The following is a 19,737-nucleotide window of genomic DNA, read 5'->3' as shown; positions in this document are numbered from 1 at the left end:
TGTCCCTACATGAAAAAAGATGTATCAAAAATAACCCACTTCCCCTAGATCACTAGTTTCCTTGTGAATCCAGGGAAAGCTTTAAACATCTCAGATGAGGCATTCAGACTGTGAGACAGTGTCTGTTTTACCTAAAGGAATATTTATCAGTTCCAATTTTAAACATTTCCAGAAAATAGATCATAGCTATCCTGCATCAATGTGCCTCAGACCTCTCTTCTTAGGGCTAAATTGAATGTAAAGAGATACTAATCGCTTCCCTTAATACTCATCTGGAGGAATCTTAACCATGGTTGCCTGAGTTAATCAAGAGGTAGGAAGGAAGAATCAAAATGCAGATTCGCCTCTTGGGTTAGTTACAAAAAATGAACAAGTTGATACAGGAATTAAGGGGTCTGCTTTGTTAGTTTGGGTAGCATCGCTTGACAGTATTGTGTGTATGATAGAAGTCAGTAGCAAAAAGCAGACATTCACTTATAGGTCATGAACAAATAGGTCAGACGAACAAGTTCATTACTGATATGCTGGAGGACTCAGTCTCCTGTGAATATTTTCATAACCACTTTTGCCACATGGCTTCACAGTTGAATCGATAATACAGAGAATCATAGAATCACAGAATAGTTTGGGTTAGAAGGGAACTTTAAAGCTCATCTAGTCCAACCCCCGTACATACAGAATGTAGCCTGGGTGCTCTGGAACATTGTTTTGTACATGAGGCATTTCCAATACACCGCAATTCAAACCAAGTGCTGATTAGAAATGTTCAGTTATTATGGAATGGATAAAGGAAGTGATATGCTTCCTTTCTTTCACTTGTGATTAGTTATGTAGTAGAAAAGAACCATTTTACTATAAATTAGAACATCTCAAAAGCCTGATCTTAAAAAATAAGATATCTGTTGATTGTTCAAGTGTTGGTGCAGAGGATATGATTCTAATGGCAGTGACATAGATACAGAGCAGAGCTATGAGAAAAACTATATTACTCTTCAGATTCAGCAGAGATTTTGCCTGATAGTTGTTTGGAAAGACAGAGTAACTATAGAGTAGGTATATTGATACTAGACTAACTGTAACTAACTAGAGTAACTATGTTTCTGGACTACACAAGGCCTTCACTTCTGTCGGAATACCTTTATTACTGGCTGTCCTGGCTTTAGCAGTAGCAGTCAACTCAGCTGTTGATTGGCAGTGAGGGTCAAATGAGAGCATAAATGCTATTTAAAATGATAAAAGAACTAAGGATTTTGAGCTCTCAGATGCGTATTCCATGCTCTTCTGCAAGAGGATAAGAAGTTTTAAGATACACTGCTTAGTAGCTGCAAGTATTTTTCCTCGTATGTAGCTTTCTGCACTTGGCTGAACCAGACCTGGGCTGGAGTCTGAATTCTCCTTGGAAACCATGGATTTGGGACCAGAGAAGAGTACAGACTCTGGTGTAGAATGATTTCTTTCTGCTGTGATCTATGAAACAGGCCTCGTATTCATGCTCTCTACCACTCTTGTAATATGCTCTAATAGAAACTATGGCTCCTTGTCAGAGTCTGGCTCCATCACATGTGCATAATGCATGCTGAGATAATGAAGATAATTTGCCAGGATGGCCATACTCCCCTTATGACCTCTGGGAGTTGGCAGATGCTTCAGGGATTTTATATCTACAGGGAGTATTATAATCTGATCCTTTTTGCCATGTTAGTGAGCAAATGACACATGATCATATCACAATTTCTCCTTTCAGGCTTGCTGAATCTTCATATACAGCAGCAGGGCTTGCTAGAGGCATGGCTGCATTGAATGCCTTGTTTATGAGACTCTGATCCACAGGCAATCCCCACAAATATATGTGAAAATGTCCACATACACAAGCACATACACGTGTACACACACAAAGGAAAAATGTGAGTGTCTGACTGTGATTGACCCTTGCTTCTCCACTCAGCTTTAGTCCCTACGGACTATGTGGGGGAAATAAAAAAGATGTAGTAGGAAGTCCTGCTATGAAATTAGGAACCATAGGCTTAACATTGAACTTGGAGTGAGATGCATTTGACTATTAAGGTGGGACATTTTAAAATAGCCCAAAGAATGTGCTCAGTTGGGGGGAATCCTGCACTGACACAAGCAGACTCCAAGGATGGACTTGCTCTTCACCATCTCTGTGTCCAGCATCTTTTTGCCTTTAGTGATAAATCTTGAAGAGGCTTTGGGAAAAGGCTGGAAAGAATTGCAAATGATTGTATTTAAAGTAGTGCTCTGAGAGTATTTTGTATCATATTTGTCTTCCAAGACCTGAACTCTGAATTATGTAGCAACAATTGAACTGATGAAAGTCTAAAAATCTGGGACTCTGCCAGTGTTGCAACTTGGTTTCACTACTAAAAAAGGCAGTAAACTAGGAGGGTATATCAAGGAATAAATTGTTCTGCAGTTGCCCCATTTCTTGCACTTGTTTTCTACACATCTTCTAGACACTTGGAGACGGAACTCCAGGCTAGAGCTACCTTTGGTCTGTGTCAGTGTGGAAGGGCTTATGTATGTGAAGTTGTTCTGCAGTAAAAGGCATAGTTGTGTGTGTGAGAAGTATTCCAAGTTGAAAACTGAATGAAGGCACAGCTTTTCAGTTTTGCTATGAGGAAAACTAGGCTCGAAGTCAGTCCCTGGTAACACTCATGCACTGGGTTTTGCTTGGAATAATACAGACATTTTCTCATCTTCTTTCATCTCTGTATTGCTGAGTAAATCTTCTCAGAGTCTGCAAGATTAAAATACCTCAGCCTTTAACAGGAATGAAGATCTTAACTGACTCACTTTTATGCATCCTGGACTTTCTTTCATTGTGTGCTAATGTGGGACCACAACTATTAACAGGGAGGTGGGGGAGACTTTGCGATACAAACTTTAAGAAGAAATAGTACTATTTAGTATATACATAGTACTATATATCGTGCTAGATTTAGTAATAGCTCAGCTGTAGCAGAGATGCAGAGGATGGGGTGAAATACTGGTGGAAAGCCAGGTGAGGTGGGGAGAGAGGCTTGTGGGAGAAGCAGGAAGCTGCTAGTAACTATGAGTCTGTATTGACACAGGGAGAAATTGCTGAATGGTATTTTGTGTGCATAAATGATAGTGTTTTCAGCAGGCTAGCAGAAAAAAAACAAACCCTTTTATTGCCAAATCAGGGTAGTGGATCAAGCCTTGAAAATGGAACCAGCTCTGCTTTTCAGGTGCATGTTCACACACTCTCTACCGCGTATCCTGGGGCATTGTCATTAGACATGCAGTACTATAAAGTGAAAGTACATCTGTGAAAGTCAAGCCCACAAATTGAACTGCAGGTTTAAGACATGTAGTTGTAGCATTACTTGAAAATGCTCTCTGCATGCACAGGAGAAATCCAAACCAATTTGGGCTTGAAAAAAGCAGAGTTTACTCCAGGACACAATGTGCAGCATTTGCAGATCATTGGACAGCTCAGTCTAGTACAGATCATGCCTTTTTATGGGGACATTCCAGCTCCAAAGAAAGCAAATTATTCTGAAACACATTGTCTTAGTTAAACTTTTAATATTGTTTTCATACTGCTAGCAGCAGCTTTATATAATATAATCATGTAGTGCTCAGCAAACAAAAACTTACTCTGCATGCTCTTGAAGAACTGGATGAAGCAGTTATCACCACTAAGAGACTGACACACTGTTTTGTGCCTGGATCAATGGGTTTGTTATCTTCTCAGCACTGCCTTGAGTCTGGGGAAGTACTGAGTGTTTCAATAACAATGTTGTTCTGGAACCAGTGGCAGAAGGCATGTGTTTTGGCCATGTCATCTTGAGCTGAGTTTATGAAACTCATTTGGGCCCTCTCTGGGTGGCAGGAAGAACCCCACTTAGATTCCCAAATGAGAGTGAGTTACTGGTTCTACCCTGGATATCAGTCTTACTCCTACTTTTCTTAATGCAGTGCACACCTCATATCCTCTTTCCAAACCTGAAAACCAGACATTGGCAGTCATTGCCATAAAAAGGATTTTTGATTGTTCATCCTATCTATGGTTGCTGTTTAGAACAATGTGAAGATAAATCACTATTGCTAAAGGCTCTTGCCTCATTCTGTTATCTAAGAGACCATGCAGTGGAGTCAGTGAGTAGGCATGGACATGTAACTGCCTTGTGCGTAGCATCGTGCCTGGCTTCTCTGTGAATATCCAAGTGCAAAAGGCTTGGTGCTGTATGAGTTCCTGTGTGTCTTGGCATCATTCTCCTCTCTATGCTGTGATTCCTTTGAAATGCTGAACCGCGTTATATCTTCAAACTATTCTACGTTATGCAAGAAGGGAGAGTTGGTATTTTGGGGTTTCCTTTTCTTCCTGATCTCCTCAGGACATGCAAATCCAATTTTATGTTGCATTTGTCATTCCATTAAGCCTTTCCAAAATCTGTATCATTCCAAATGCAAGCCGTCAGAATGGTAAAGTAATTCTGCTTGGAAATTAACCTAGGATTTATGTTACTATATCAAGAGCAGAACTCAAACTTACAAAGCTAGTATAATACTTATGCTTAGTGTTTTTCTATAAAGAAGGACAGCTCCTAAGGGGTTCTGGAGGTCCAGATAAAATTAAAGGATATTCAAAGAGTGCCTTCTTATTCACTTTAAGCTTGATTTGATGCATGCAGCTTTTTAGCTGGTCCTAAGTCTTTGTACAATGTTGTGGTTGGTGTGAAAAGCTTTTGGTTGGGGTTTTGTTCCATCGTGTATTTACTGTTTACATGTGGCCTGCAGGTTCCTCAGCCACATGAACTGCTGAAAACTTCTACAGTCACAAAGTGTCCTTTTGGAATGAAAGCAAATGCTTTTGTACCAGGGCATTCATTACCTGTGGTTTGCATGAAATGCTGGAGAATAAGGAGATACTGAATTGATCATCCATAGTATTAATAAATTGTCAAACAAATCATCATTCAGATTTGTAAATTGGAACTCCTAGATTCTTAAAGGTATTGTCCAGGTAAAGCAGAAAGAAAGAGGGATGTTCCCAACAGGACAGGAAATGCTATTGCTTGTCTGAACTTTAACTTAAACCTGGGGAAGGCAGGGCATGCAAAGGCTCTGCCCAGTGCTAGAGTGGAAGCGAACTGTTCACCTCTATTTTAAATGTCTCCCTTTCTTTTAGGATTATATTTCACATTGTCACACCTTTAGATGTCCAGCATTAAAATTATCAGCATTTACGTAGTGCTTTGATGAGAGACAGCAAACCAAGTTCTAGCATGACTGGCAAAGAAAGTATTTATGTAAGAGGTGACTGACAGCAACTCATCCCATTCTGCTCAGTTTTTTCTGTGCCTTCTGTGTCAGAAGTGAGTTCCTCACATCCTCCACCTCCCTCAATTTTGTAACCTGCTTGCTGGGAACAAGAACATTTCTCTTTCCCAGCATTCTCCTTTCACATTGCCCTTATTGCGAAGAAGAGCTGAGTGAAAAGGATTGAAACCCAAACCAGAACAAAAAAACCCCACCCCAAACCAACCAACCAACACAACCTTCATCCCAGACCAGATTTGCAATGCGAATCTTTGCGTCTATTTTTGTCCAATTCCATTTGGACTGAATTCAAGAATTTGATTTTTCCCATTGCTTTACTTCATACTCGACTTGATTCGGGAAGCACAGGCTGAAAGCAGTGCTGAACTGCAACGTGCTATTAACACAGGGCACATAAGCAGGGAGTAGAAATCAATGGGTGGATTATTCTATCAGCTGCTGTTCCTGTGATTTTCTTATCTTACCCTGCACTACTACAAGAGCTGCTGGGAGCCAGCTCAATGTAAAATCAGATCTATAACTGCTGCATCCTCTCAGCGTATAGCAGAAAATGGGATCAATAGCATGAGCCTGTTCTTACTTGTTTTCCTTCTAAACTGGACTACAAACCCATCCATAGTGTGGAGGCTAATCTGGTTTTTAATCACCTGCTTTCCCACTGTGAAATTAAACAACAGTACCTGCAATAAGCATCCATCAGTAAAAAAGCCAGGTCTCTTAGGTCTGTATTTTACTGCTGTTGTATGCATCTAGCAACTAAATCAGACATTTGGAATGGAAAGGTTTATCAGTCATAAAATTATCTATGTGTCTATGGAAAAAGAAAATCTGAGGTGGGAGAGAAGCGTTCTAAATGAGAGAATTACATTTTTACTTTGTTCCTATTTCTATCATAGTGTTGCTTTTCCAGGTAGTTCTTATAGCAGCACTTCTGAAGTTTCACATCAGAGTTCCTAGAGACTAGTGGAAGTGAACAGAAAGAAGAAAACATGTTCTTGAGCCAGTATGAGCTGTTTTAAAACTGCTTTTTGGTACAGGGACTTTTTATAGATTGATATTCTTCATTTTGAAAAGGAAATGGATGAAATTGGGGGTTGGAATTGGATGATCTTCAGGTGCTTTCCAACCCTAACTGTTCTATGGTTGTAAATGTGGGGTTTAGGTTGATTTTTTTCTTTCTCTTTTATTCATTAATTATAGTAAATGATGGAAAACAAATGGTTTAAGCCTGTACAGATAGCTGTAAATCATGGAATGTCCAGAACACTGGAGGAAAAGGGGATTGCTGGTGTCTCCCTGCAAGAAACTCACTATTATGTATCTGCATTGTGCTGCAGAGCTACACACTTTAGGTGTCTTTGGTGGCAAACTGGAATGTTTCGCTCTAGTAAATGCAAATTCATTTACCGGGAGGAGTTGTTGCATCATAGTACCTGTTTGGTAGTTACATAGCGCTGGTTTTGATCATTCCCTACTTGAAACATGGTCTCTTTGGAAGTTTGGTATTTTGAATTGTGAGATGGTCTCCAACATTGTGATGTGCTCTATTCATAGACAAAGTGTGCTAATGAGAGTAACACTGCTGTCTGGTTCCAGAAGAAGATAGACATAACCAACTAGGTAGTTTGACTGGCTTCCTGACCCTTGATCATCACAGTACATTGTCTCACTTAAGCTCTTAGAGCTACTATATGAACATATCTTCCTTTCTGCACTTCTTTCAGTATGTTTATTATTGTGCAGGGTGGGGGGAAATGGAAAATCCTCTGTGCAGTAGCCACAGAAGCTGATCTACCACTGAGCAGGCACATGGCCAACTGTATGCATGGGCATGTATGCAGACAGCCGAAAGGACAGATGTATCAAATCAGATTTATGAGGTCAGTTTTCCCAGCCAATAAAGTCCAGATTGCTGTCTGCCCTGTCATAACCTTCCTGTGTTTGAATGGATGTGAAACAGATAATCCAGCCTTGGGTGGGAACAATGTTGATAAAACACAAACATTATTTCTGTAGCCACATAAAATTATTTTTCCAATTCAGCAGAAACTCTTGGCCTGAAGGTTGGTAAAGAGGTCACAGTATTTTTATACTGGCTGTCTGTGAAGAAAAATGTTCTCAGTCCAGGGGAAGGGACAGATTGTGCTTATTTAATAGACTATAGCAGAAAGGAAATTTAGATCTTACTGTAATGAAGCAATGGAGGTATGTCCATATGAACAAGCCTATGGAAATGGTATCTACTCTTCAAACACTGTAAATCATCCCACACGATGCGAGGTTTATAGAATCATAGAATAGTTAGAGTTGGAAAGGACCTTAAAATCATCCAGTTCCAACCCCCCTGCCATGGGCAGGGGCACCTCACACTAAACCAGGTTGCCCAAGACTCTGTCCAGACTGGTCTTGAACCATTTGTAGTCTGCAGTTGCTGCTATACTCTCGGATGGAGCTGATTCCACCTTGTTCGGTGTTTGAATTTTGCATGTATGAACAGCTAGAAAGGATTGTGAGAGCATGGAATAGTATATAGCTATAACCTCTAAGGTTTAGCTTACAAATATTGCATTAATACATCAAAAGACTCCTACTATCAAATCACAGTCTTCTCCTTTAGGGCAAACGACAGAACCATGGAATGGTTTGGGCTTGGGAAGGGACCTTAAAGCTCATCCAGCTCCAACCCCTGCCATGGACAGGGACCCCTTCCACTGGAGCAGCTGCTCCAAGCCCCTGTGTCCAACCTGGCCTTGAGCACTGCCAGGGATGGGGCAGCCACAGCTTCTCTGGGCACCCTGTGCCAGCGCCTCAGCACCCTCACAGGGAAGAGCTTCTGCCTCAGAGCTCAGCTCAGTCTCCCCTCGGGCAGGTTCAAGCCATTCCCCTTGGCCTGTCCCTACAGGCCCTTGTCCCAAGCCCCTCTCCAGCTTTCCTGCAGCCCCTTTAGGCACTGGAGCTGCTCTAAGGTCTCTCTGGAGCCTTCTCTTGTCCAAGCTGAACCAGCCCAGCTCTCTCAGCCTGGCTTCATAGGAGATCTACACAAGCTGCCTCTTAAAGGGCCAGTTGTAGCTGCTGAAGGGATTGCTGTATAGAATGGGCCAATATTCTGAGAACTTCCCAGGATAAGGATATATCATTATAAATCCTACCATTTATAATGATAACTGAGCATATTATTTTACCATACATTTAAAATTGAATGCAAATGTCCCTTTATGATGGTGCTCTCTTGGTTATCTCGAGTAATAGCCATTTCAAGCATAAAGTTGCACTTCTTCATTTATTTTTTTGTAAAACAAAGTAGTTTCTATAAAATCCCTTCTTTCAGCAAACAAGCTGAAATTCTTTCAGTATTGTTGCTTGAATCTTTATCTACTTATCCTATGGGAAAATGCACATTAAAATATGAACATTATATGCAAGACGCTTCAAGAAGATACTGAAATTGTATAGTAAAAATAGCTTTCTGATGGGAATATATTAAATAACATTGAACATAAAGGCTCATTGGCAGTGTCAATTGCCAGCTGCAAAAACATACGGTATTAGGCTGGGAAACATGCTAGGAAGAAGCAGGCACTTGGGAAGAATACATTAGTAAGAATGCTATTTTTATTTAAAGGTCTGTACAGTCAAAGTTCATCTTCCAGTGTTTTCTAAAGATTAGGGTTTCAGTGACATTGAAACTTTTGGACCAAGCACATTCCTGGAATCCTGTTGCCCTCACTGGAATCGAATGAGGAGAAACTAATGCATTATATTAAAACTTATTCTTTTGTGGACTTCACAAGCACCTCAGAATTTGGTTTTGCACTGTAAAACTGCAGAAGGAAGTAAAGATTAGAGCCCTTACAATGTGTCAGGTTCTGTTGACTGTTAAAGCCATTAGGCCACACTGGAAACTATAATAGAAAAGAAACAACAGAGACAGATCATGCAGATTTTAACCACGTCAAGTGCAAGGTCCTACACCTGGGTCACAGAATCACAGAATCCCAAGGGTTGGAAGGGACCTCAAAAGATCATCTAGTCCAACCCTCCTGCAAGAGCAGGGTAACCTAGAGTACATCACACAGGAACTTGTCCAGGCGGACGTTTAATATCTCCAACATAGGAGACTCCACAACCCCCCTGGGCAACCTGTTCCAGTGCTCTGTCACTCTCACAGTAAAGGAGTTCTTCCTGATGTTCACATGGAACCTCCTATGCTCCAGTTTACATCCATTGCCCCTTGTCCTACCACTGGATATCACTGGAAAAAGCCTAGCTCCATCATCCTGACACCCACCCTTTACATATCTGTACACACTGATGAGGTCACCCCTCAGTCTCCTCTCCTCCAAGCTAAAGAGACCCAGCTCCCTCAGCCTCTCCTCATAAGAGAGATGTTCCACTCCCTTCATCATCTTTGTGGCTCTGCGCTGTTCGGAGCAATCCCAGGCACAGCTACAGGTTGGGCAGAGAAGAGATTCAGAGCAGCCCTGCAGAGAAGGACTTGAGGGTGTTGGTCAATGAGAAAATGAACATGAGCAGCTTCAGTGTGTGCTTACAGCCCAGAAAGCAACTGTATCCTGGGCTGCATCAAAAGGAGTGTGACCAGCAGGTCAAAGGAGGTGATCCTGCCCCTCTACTCTGCTCTCATCAGACCTCACTTGGAGCATTGTGTGCAGTTCTGGTGTCCTCAACATGAAAAGGACATGGAACTGTTGGAACAAGTCCAGAGGAGGCCACGAGGATGATCAGGGGACTGGAGCACCTCCTGTATGAAGACAGGCTGAGAATGTTGGGGGTGTTCAGCCTGGAGAAGAGAAGGCTGCGTGGAGGCCTCATAGCAGCCTTCCAGTATCTGAAGGGGGCTATAAGGGATGCTACTGAGGGACTGTTCATTAGGGACTGTAGTGATAGGACAAGGGGTAATGGGTTAAAACTTACACAGGGGAAGTTTAGATTGGATATAAGGAGGAAGTTCTTTACCGTTAGGGCACTGAAATGTGTTGCCCAGGGAGGTTGTGAATGCTCCATCCCTGGCAGTGTTCAAGACCACGTTGGACAGAGCTTTGGGTGATTAGGGTTATTGTGCTTTTACAGAAAGAAGAAATTCACTTGTGCCTCCTGCTTCTTAGATAGGTGCAGTTAGAACCAATGTGGTGTAAGGAATGAGTGCAGTGCAGGCACTTGCATTCACTGCCACTTTTCCAATGAATGGGGCTGTAGAGAAAGTTCAAAGCAAAGTTGCGGGTGCCTGCTCTTGAGCCAGTGCTTCCAGGCTGTCAATCTTACGTGGTTCCATGCAGACTTGAGTAAAATACTCCATTCCTATTGGGCTGTGAGAAAAAAGTTTCAACCCATGACCCCTTGTCCTATCGCTACAGTCCCTGATGAAGAGCCCCTTTCCAGCGTCCTCGTAGTCACCCTTCAGACACTGGAAGCTGCTCTGAGGTCTCCACACAGCTTCTTCAGGCTGAACAGCCCCAGTGTTCTCAGCCTGTCTTCATACAGGAGGTGCTCCAGTCCCCTGATCATCCTTGTGGCTTCCTCAGAACTTGCTCCATGTTGAGGACACCAGAACTTAGCTTAAAGCAGGAAAAGGACACACAAGTAACTGACTGTGGGGAAAGTGAGCAGAAGTCTGGTTAAACAGAAAAATATCTTCTTCTTGGCTAAGACTTCTTTATATTAGAGAGGAAATTTGGTAATGCCTTTCTTGGTAATGACAAAGTAAAGGTGATAGGAAGTACTGTCCTGCGCAAGTCTCTGCTGACACTGAAGTATGTTTAAAAAGCTCACGTGGATGCCAAGTAATACCAGAAAAGGTTTGTAATCAAGATTCAATGACAAAAAAATATAGTAACATGTAAATAGTTTATCTGAAGGACAAAAATTCCCAACTGTTCTTATGAAAGGAAATATTTGTCAGCATGTGCAAGGAATGTATCATAAATGGTTTTGAAAAAATATACATGTAACTGCTGTATTATGTTATTCTTTTTCTGAACCCATCATAGTGTATTGCATTATTCCTGGGTCTGGTAAGATCTGAGCTCAGATTTTGTTGTAGAGCATTTCTTTTCCTTTCACTGCCTGCTTATATTGTTTATCCTTATGAGTAATGCTTTGTCCCCATCTAGAATATTTCCTGAGACTAGTTCATTTCCCACGTGAGCCCCAGCACACCAATCAGACAGCTGGATTTTATCTGTTCTCAATGCAAGGGAATTAATTTTAAGAACTCTTCATCTAAATCAGTTCAGCTTCTAATCTTATTCTGTTTGTATCAATTCATTAATGAGTAAGGGCAAACTTCTGGATTAGCCGAAGCCAAGACTTCCATCTCTCTTTTGCTGTCTATTTTCTTAACTGCGCCGTATCATACATCTTGTTGCTGCTCAGTATTTATATGTATTTGGACTTCATTTGAACAGGAGTTGTTCAATTTGACATATTCTGTACTTGTGAGATCATAATATGTTGCTATGGAAAAAGTTACGAGTTCTAATTAAAAATGCAGAGGTCACAAGTTTCCCAGAGCCAGCAGGGCATAGATCCTAGGAGAAAAGTATCACAACATAAAAAAACCCAGAGATATGTCAATCTGCAACTTTCCAGATCTGAAAGGAGAACAGCAAAGAACACGAGGCTGAAATGTGGATCGAGCTCTCTCACGTTCATTCAGATGCTGCATGTCTCCCTTCCCACTGGCACAAGTTGCTTCTGGAACTTACGCAGAGCACCGATATTTGAATTGTCATACTAATACAACTTAAACAGAGGAGAGATGGAAATTAGATGAACATTAGTAGAGAGACGAGTTAGACCTGCTTGTTCATCCTTTCAAATCAAATACCACTATTGAAATGATGTCCATGTAATGGAGTGCTTTGAACATGTGTTCATCGCTTCCTTTGGAAGTTCATCCACTTTCAGTTGTCTTACTGACTTCTCTTCAATACCTCTTTAGTTGTTTGACTGTTTGCAGTTTCCCCTTTTATCATTTTTCATAGGTAAAGAATTAGTGACTCTTTCAATTCCTTTTGCTCCAGTTTTGCCAAATGACAAGGATCGTTGGTCCAAGCACAGCCTTGAGCTACCAGGGCCTGAACTGCCCATACCCGTGACAAGATGTACCCAAGCTATATCTTAATCGGAGCACAGAATTTAAAAGCAGCTTAACTGTAATGAATTCCTGCTCAATACCACACTGATGCAAATCCACCTGTTTTGTGCTACGTTTGGGATTTCTGCAGTAATCCCCAACATAGAGAGGTGAGTGTTGGAGCTCTCAGTGCTTCCACTGCAATCACTGTTTGATTTACTGACAAATACTGTGTAATCAATCTTCTAAGTTTGTGCTCTCTGCCCTCCAGTAGTAGAACAAAGCAGTTTGTCTCTTTGAACTCAGTTCTGCCATTTTGAAGGAGTGATGTGTAACTACTACAGCACAATGCCATGGTATTTCCAGTTTCCTCTCAGGATAGCTGCTAGGTGTATTTCTGTCTTATGGCAATGGGAAGCTTTCAGTCTGATGCATTCTGCTTACCCAATTACTCTTTTAGATTAAAAAAAAATATGAATTAAATGCCATTTCACTGATGACTGAGCTTGCCAAAGTACAAGATCTCACAGCACAGCACTTTGTGTCCAGTGGGAAGTTGCCCTTTAACACCAGGTCTCATTATGCATATGTGCAGCTTCTTGTCATCAGCCTGAGATTCATATGGCCCATACAGAATCATTCTCATGACCAAAGAACAGTCACAAGTGTGTCTCGTAGGTAATCAGACAATTCCTTTAATATATGTTTTGATAAACCATATGTGAACCTTTGCTTAAGGTTTCAGTTATAGAATCATAGAATCATAGAATAGTTAGGGTTGGAAAGGACCTTAAGATCATCCAGTTCCAACCCCCCTCCCATAGGCAGGGACACCTCACACTAAACCGTATCACCCAAGGCTTCATCCAACCTGGCCCTGAACACTCCCAGGGATGGAGCATTCACAACCTCCCTGGGCAACCCATTCCAGTGCCCTAATGGTAAAGAACTTTCCAACTTTCTCAGCCTGTCTCCATACAGGAGCTGCTCCAGTCCCTGATCATCCTCGTGGCCTCCTCTGGACTTGTTCCAACAGTTCCGTGTCCTTTTTATGTTGAGGACACCAGAACTGCACACAGTGCTGCAAGTGAGGTCTCACGAGAGCAGAGCAGAGGGGCAGGATCACCTCCTTGGACCTGCTGGCCACGCTCCTTTTGATACAGCCCAGGATACAGTTGCTTTCTGGGCTGTAAGCACACACTGAAGCTGCTCATGTTCATTTTCTCATTGACCAACACCCTCAAGTCCTTCTCTTTGGGCTGCTCGGAATCTCTTCTCTGCCCAACCTGTAGCTGTGCCTGGGATTGCTCTGACCCAGGTGTAGGACCTTGCACTTGGCATGCTTAAACTTCATGAGTTTGGCATCAGCGACCTCACAAGTGTGTCAAGGTCCCTCTGGATGGCATTCCTTCCTTATCTGCTGAGACCTTACAAAAGGTAGAGCAGGAGACTCATGAGGCAGATTTACCATCCCAGTGTAATGCATGTATACATATGGGATTTGTTTTTTTCAGTTCGTACAGGAATTCTCTACTTGTTTTATTGCCAGTGTTATATATATAGTTCACTATCCTGACTGTGGCCTCAGGCCACATCCCTTAAACTGAGGAGGTAGACACTTGAGTGGAATACCAGAATATAAAACCAACTCTGTTGTTAGCACAGCCTTTTTTCATAACTACAGAAACTGCCGTTGGGATTATGTCTTTCAAAGCCTATTTGCATTATTTTAGTCTAATAGAAAATGCCACAATTCATAAATCAATGGTAGGTATTGCCCTCCCCTCCCCCCTCCCTTTTTTTAAGGTTTTAAACTCCCGTATCTAATTAGGATGAGGGCAAGATGCCTTCGTGAGAGCTTACAAATGCTGAGCTATCATTCTATGACTGTAGAGAATGTTACTGTTCTGTAGTTAATGAATCTCTTTTATGTATTTTTTAAGTCTATGAACTGAACTAATTACCATGAAAAATTCTAGGCAGATGTCTTGAAACTGTTTTACCAGCTATTTCCTTTGACTATTCTTTCTGTTTTAATAAGGCAAGAAGTTTTCAGACAGTTACACAATACATTCAGGATCAGGATCCACAATGAATGTCTTTCTATTGAACTGAAGCAACGTCAGATCTTCACTTCCTTGCTTTAGTTCCAAGCCACATTAGAGGAGAGACTGTGGGAGTTTAGAGGGTAACCACGTTTGTGAGAAGGTAAAACTTTATACTTCAAGCATTTCTACATTAATAATTTACTTAATGCTTTTTAATAAGCATATGGATTAAGCTAATAATTAAAAAAATCCTTCCTGTGTAATATTAGAGACTGAAAATAATAATTCCCTATTTTTGTGTACAGATAGGAAATATTAGTTTTCTATCGTAAAGCAAAAACTCCAACATATTACAGTCATTTTATAGAAGTGTGGTATTTTCACTGTCCCATGTTCTTTGTGGGGGTCCTTTTATTGCTATCTGCCTTTCCTTTGAATTTACTTCTTCAAAAGCCCGCAGGATCTTGAAAGAGCAGTATCCCAAAGGGAAGCTGTGGAGATCCTTCCTTGAGTCTTCTGGAAGATTTCTCAGCCCTGAAGATTTCTGAAAGGCAAAAAGCTGGAGTAAATCTGTTGCAAAGAGCTTGGAGTAAAAGGATGGTCTCCGTAAACTGTTTTTGTACTACAAGTTGTGATTCAGAGTGTTGCTAAGTGCAAACAGAAATATTTTCCTGTTAGCTGCCAAACAAGCAGAAGACTTTCCGAGTTTCTTTTTGCCATTTGTAAGTCTAAAAAGGGTGAAGTGGGGGGAGGGAAATCTGTCTGGCCTATCAGGGTCTGGTTCCCTTCCCAGGCTTATTTTAACCCTGTCTGGGTTTTTCCAGAAAGGGTGTAAAACCAGCAGCAAAGCAGCAGTCTCAATAATCAGAACCCATTTTACTCAAGGGCAAGGCAACAGAACAAGGTGAGGTGCTAAGCAAGTTGTGCTGTCTCCTAAACCAGACTAGGCTCTATGCTATTTACTGAACTAGCAACTAGTTCCTAGGATCTATACTGGTATACTAAATAAAAATGTTAAGCCAGGTATTAATAATTCCATGTGAAGATTTTCACAGCAAACTTCGGCCAAAGAGATTTCCCATATGTGTGGAAGATTTTGATGAATGAAGAAAATGACATGAAAATGTTTGCGTGTGATTGTAGGATGAAGAGATTTGTGAAGTCATGAAAAGAACCATCCATTTCAGAACAAACCATATAAGGCACATAGATTTCTACTAGGCTGACAGAGACTAGGCAGTAGACCAACACTTAGAGAAAAAAGCCCCTCAGAACAGAGAAGCTGTTCTTTCCTTTGTGCTTCCCTGACCAGGCTTTTTTTCCATGAACATATGTTCTGTATCTGTGTGTTCTAAAGTCTGAGATGTCTCTTAGTATGTCTCTTAGCACCAGGTTTTTGAAGGTCCAAGTCTGAGGAACATCACGCTGTTATTTTCACTTAACCTACCTGTATGAATGAGGTAATATTTAAGCCATATGCTTGAAAACCCTTGCCAATCAGTACTGAATGGCTCTAGTTGCCCCTTATGGCTGTAGCTGGAAGGAGCAGGCATACTTGGAAATGATCAGCTTTGCTGGCAAACTCATTTAAGGCACGTTCAGGGTAGAAAGTAGCTTTGGGTGGCAGATTTGTATTTACACAGCCCTCAGAGAGGCATTCTCAGCCTGGAGAAGAGAAGGCTCTGGGGAGACCTTAGAGCAGCTCCCAGTGCCTAAAGGGACCAACAATATATTATTAGATCTTATGACAAAGATGCGGTTAAGGAAACCTTTCAGATTGGGAAAAACTAGTTGAGCACTAGCTCTAATTCTGTGCAATAATGAGTGTGGCAAGAGCATGGTTAAGTGAGAGAGCTATTGAATGAAAGAGGATTTCTCTGTAATGTGCCTAAGGTCTGTCTGGATGCAAGTGCAGTACACAATAGGTATGAGTATGAGGCAGATTGCTTCTCTTGTTGTGTAGTTTTGGGCAGTTGCAGACCTGCAGGTGCTCTCGTTCCGGATGCTCAAGTGCATTTCCTTTACTTTGTCCCATGCTGGTCAATGCTGGCAGTACACCCTGGCCCATCAGCTGGAAGTGGCAAACAGAGCATGAGTTTGTATTGATTTCTATACTCTGACAGATTGTGCCATGGGCTAGTTTCAGTGTAAGGTCTAGAAATAAAACCTGGGAACTTCCCTTATCAGAATGCAAATATGTGTGTAGAGGAATCTGGCCAGTGTCTTAGTTAATCATGTCAGTATTAAACAAGCCTGTGCCAAACTTTCAAAATGAAAATATGTTTATGCAGAAATGTAACCAAACCAATTTTTTTTTGTTATAAGCTATGAATCAATTTACTAATGTCAGACTATGGATTAGATGTGACTTGCCAAAAATAGCTATCAAAGCAGGTCACCACTGTGCATATGAGACAAAAGGCTATACTAATATTATCATGGTCTTCTGTGTTGCTTGTACAAATTCATAGACTGTAAGCTCATTGCAATTTAGGACAAATCGAGTGTCTTTTTACTCTTACTATCCTACAATAGCTGACTGTTTGCCTGTGGCTGCTAATTTGAGAAAACACTTTTTAGCTGGGCACTTGCTAGATTGATAGCCTATGTTCAGACCAGTTTAGTGGAAAAAGCAATTTAGCCTTGTATTTGCTATGTGCTGAAGCTGATATGGTAAGCTGGAGCCAAGTGTCCTGGGTTCAGCAGTAGCAGCCATTTTCTTTTCTTAGTATCTGGTGCAGTGCTGTGTTTCTGACTTGCGGCCTGGGAACAGCGCTGATAACAGCAATGGTTTTAGTTACTGCTCAAATGGTTAGTCTGACCAAGGACTTTCTGAGCCTCATGCTCTGCCAGGGAGGAGGGGAAGCAGGGAGGAAGCAGAGACAGGACACCTGACCCAGACTGGCCAGAGAGGTGTTCCATAGCACAGCACATCATGCCCAGGATGTAACAGTTACCCGGAAGGGCTAGTTCACTGTGGGGTTGGACAAGGTATTGGTCTGTGCTCAGTTGGGCACAGTGGGGTGTGTTATCAGTCAGTGGGTGGTGAGGTTTTGTATTCTCTTCACTTGTTATTTCCTTTATCATCATTATTATTGGTAGTAGCAGTAATGATTTGTGTTATACCTTAGTTATTAAACTGTTCTTATCTCAACCTGTGGGAGCTACATCCTTTTGATTCTCCTCCCCAGCTCTCTGGGAGTTGGGGGAGGAAGGGGGGAGTGAGTGAACGAGCAGCGTGGCTGGGTTTAAACCACGACACCAAGCAAACCTGAAAAACCTGCCCGTTTGTTTCAATCTCATCATCAGTTTGGGATGAAGCAGCATGCTGATCCTCATGTTCTGAGCTACGCACAAGTTAAAGTCAGATCTTCAATTGGCTTTTGACAAAACTCACAATGAAAAGAGCAGTGTTTTCATTACAGTGCTCAAGTTTATTCTGTCAGCAATGTTGCTCCTTTTGTCATCATCCCCTGTAAGAATCAGTACGTGCTTATAGGTGATGTTAACAAGGAACATAGAGTAGTTTACCAGTACACACTCCCAGTAGCACACACCAAACTCCCAAAGTCCCATTGCTTTCTATAACCCTAGGACCAACTGGACTAAAAATATGAAATGGTCTATAGTTGCTGTGCTTCATGAAAAAATCTATGCCAGCTTTCATGCACCAAATGTATTGAGTATCTGTGGTCCTGGGGTAAAGGTTGGACTTGATGATCTTAAAGGTCTTTTCCAACCTGGTTGATTCTATGATTCTGTTCTTCATCAGTGCCAGTGTCATCATGTACAGCAAGAGACAAGTGGTTCTGTTCTGTGTTTGTGTCTGGTTGGGTTTTATACAACAGCTAGAAGCACTGCGTGGGGTTACTACTGGATGTTGAACTTCTTTTGGAAAGAATAAATGAGTTATTTAAACCTACGTAGTGCCACTTGCTCATGGTGAGCAAAACAAAGATGAAAATACCCTTTGCACTCTTTCAAGTTAACTTATTGATGCTCTAATGTGTGTGAGTGCCTTGGGCAATAGGGTGTTGCACATTTCTCTCAAGACTAACACAAAGCTGCCTTTTGCCTTTGATTTGAGTCATCCATTGATTTCCAGCAGGGAATCAGCCTGCTGAAACCTTATAATAGAGTAACTTTTTGTATTCTAGAATACACAGCTCAACCTCTGCTGATGGAAAGCAAGTAACTGGGATTAAGCAATAGGACTAGTGTATGGTGAGGTAGTACTGATGTTCTTCACTATTTGATGTGATACCTCCACATGCATTTAGCATCCATCTCTGCACCCTTATAAGAAGATTCTTTTGTTTTCCACTTCTTAGGCTTACAGTCTCATTTCCATTGAGAAAATTGGTGTTTTTCTTGCTGTGCCTTTAAACAGACTAATACAAATGTGCTTCAGTCTTTCTCATTCATGCTTTGCCACTGCAATCCTTGGGATGCTTGTCAAAAGGAACCTAGTACAAAGTAGGCAGGTTCTTACCCCACTCATCATTTCCAAAACACATTACTACAGCACAGCAGTTTGAAACAGCAGAATTCAGATTATTTCCCCAAATGGCTGTTCTGTAAAGTAATAATTGTCATGAAGAGGAATCTTTCATTTTCTGTTGTATCTTCACGATGCTCTAAAGCATTTAATAAATGAAAGAACTGTTTTAAGCAGTACTTTGTCATTCAAACACTGCAAGGAAAAAGATCAGTTTTCACATGTGTCAACACTGGATATTTTAATGAATGCCACAAATAATAGTAACCTGTATTTCCTAGTTGTTCCCCAGATGTTCACTCTGTTCCTGTTAATACATACGACTTCATTACAAGGAATTTTAAATAATTTGAAGCAAATAATTAAAATTTAACAAAAATTAATAAAAACGAATAAACCTGAATGAAATGCAAATAAAAGTAAATACAAGCACGTCAAAGAGTCAGCTGGTGTTGCGGTACTGATGGGGTGTGGGGGCCCTGGGGATACTTTGGGGTCCCTACGTGGCTCGCTGTGTTGGGTGGGCCCCCTGTCCTCCACGGAGTACGGGCTGCGGGCATGGAGAGCCAGGAACATCGGGAATGCCGCTGCCATCAGCACGCACGTCGGTGCTGACGGGAGGGGGGGGGCCGCTGGCCGGTACTACCGGGCGGCAATAACCGGCTCTGGGAAGCGGAGGTGCGGCGCCGAGAGGCGGCTGGTGCTGCCATCATGTGGCCAATGTTCGGTACTGCACACGGTGAAGAAAGGCGGCTGCGCGGGTGGCGCCT

Source organism: Melopsittacus undulatus, chromosome 16, assembly GCF_012275295.1.
Source record: "Melopsittacus undulatus isolate bMelUnd1 chromosome 16, bMelUnd1.mat.Z, whole genome shotgun sequence".
In the NCBI taxonomy this organism is placed as follows: Eukaryota; Metazoa; Chordata; class Aves; order Psittaciformes; family Psittaculidae; genus Melopsittacus; species Melopsittacus undulatus.
The sequence above is the reverse complement of the archived record's forward strand: the minus strand, read 5'-3'. Positions refer to the sequence as shown.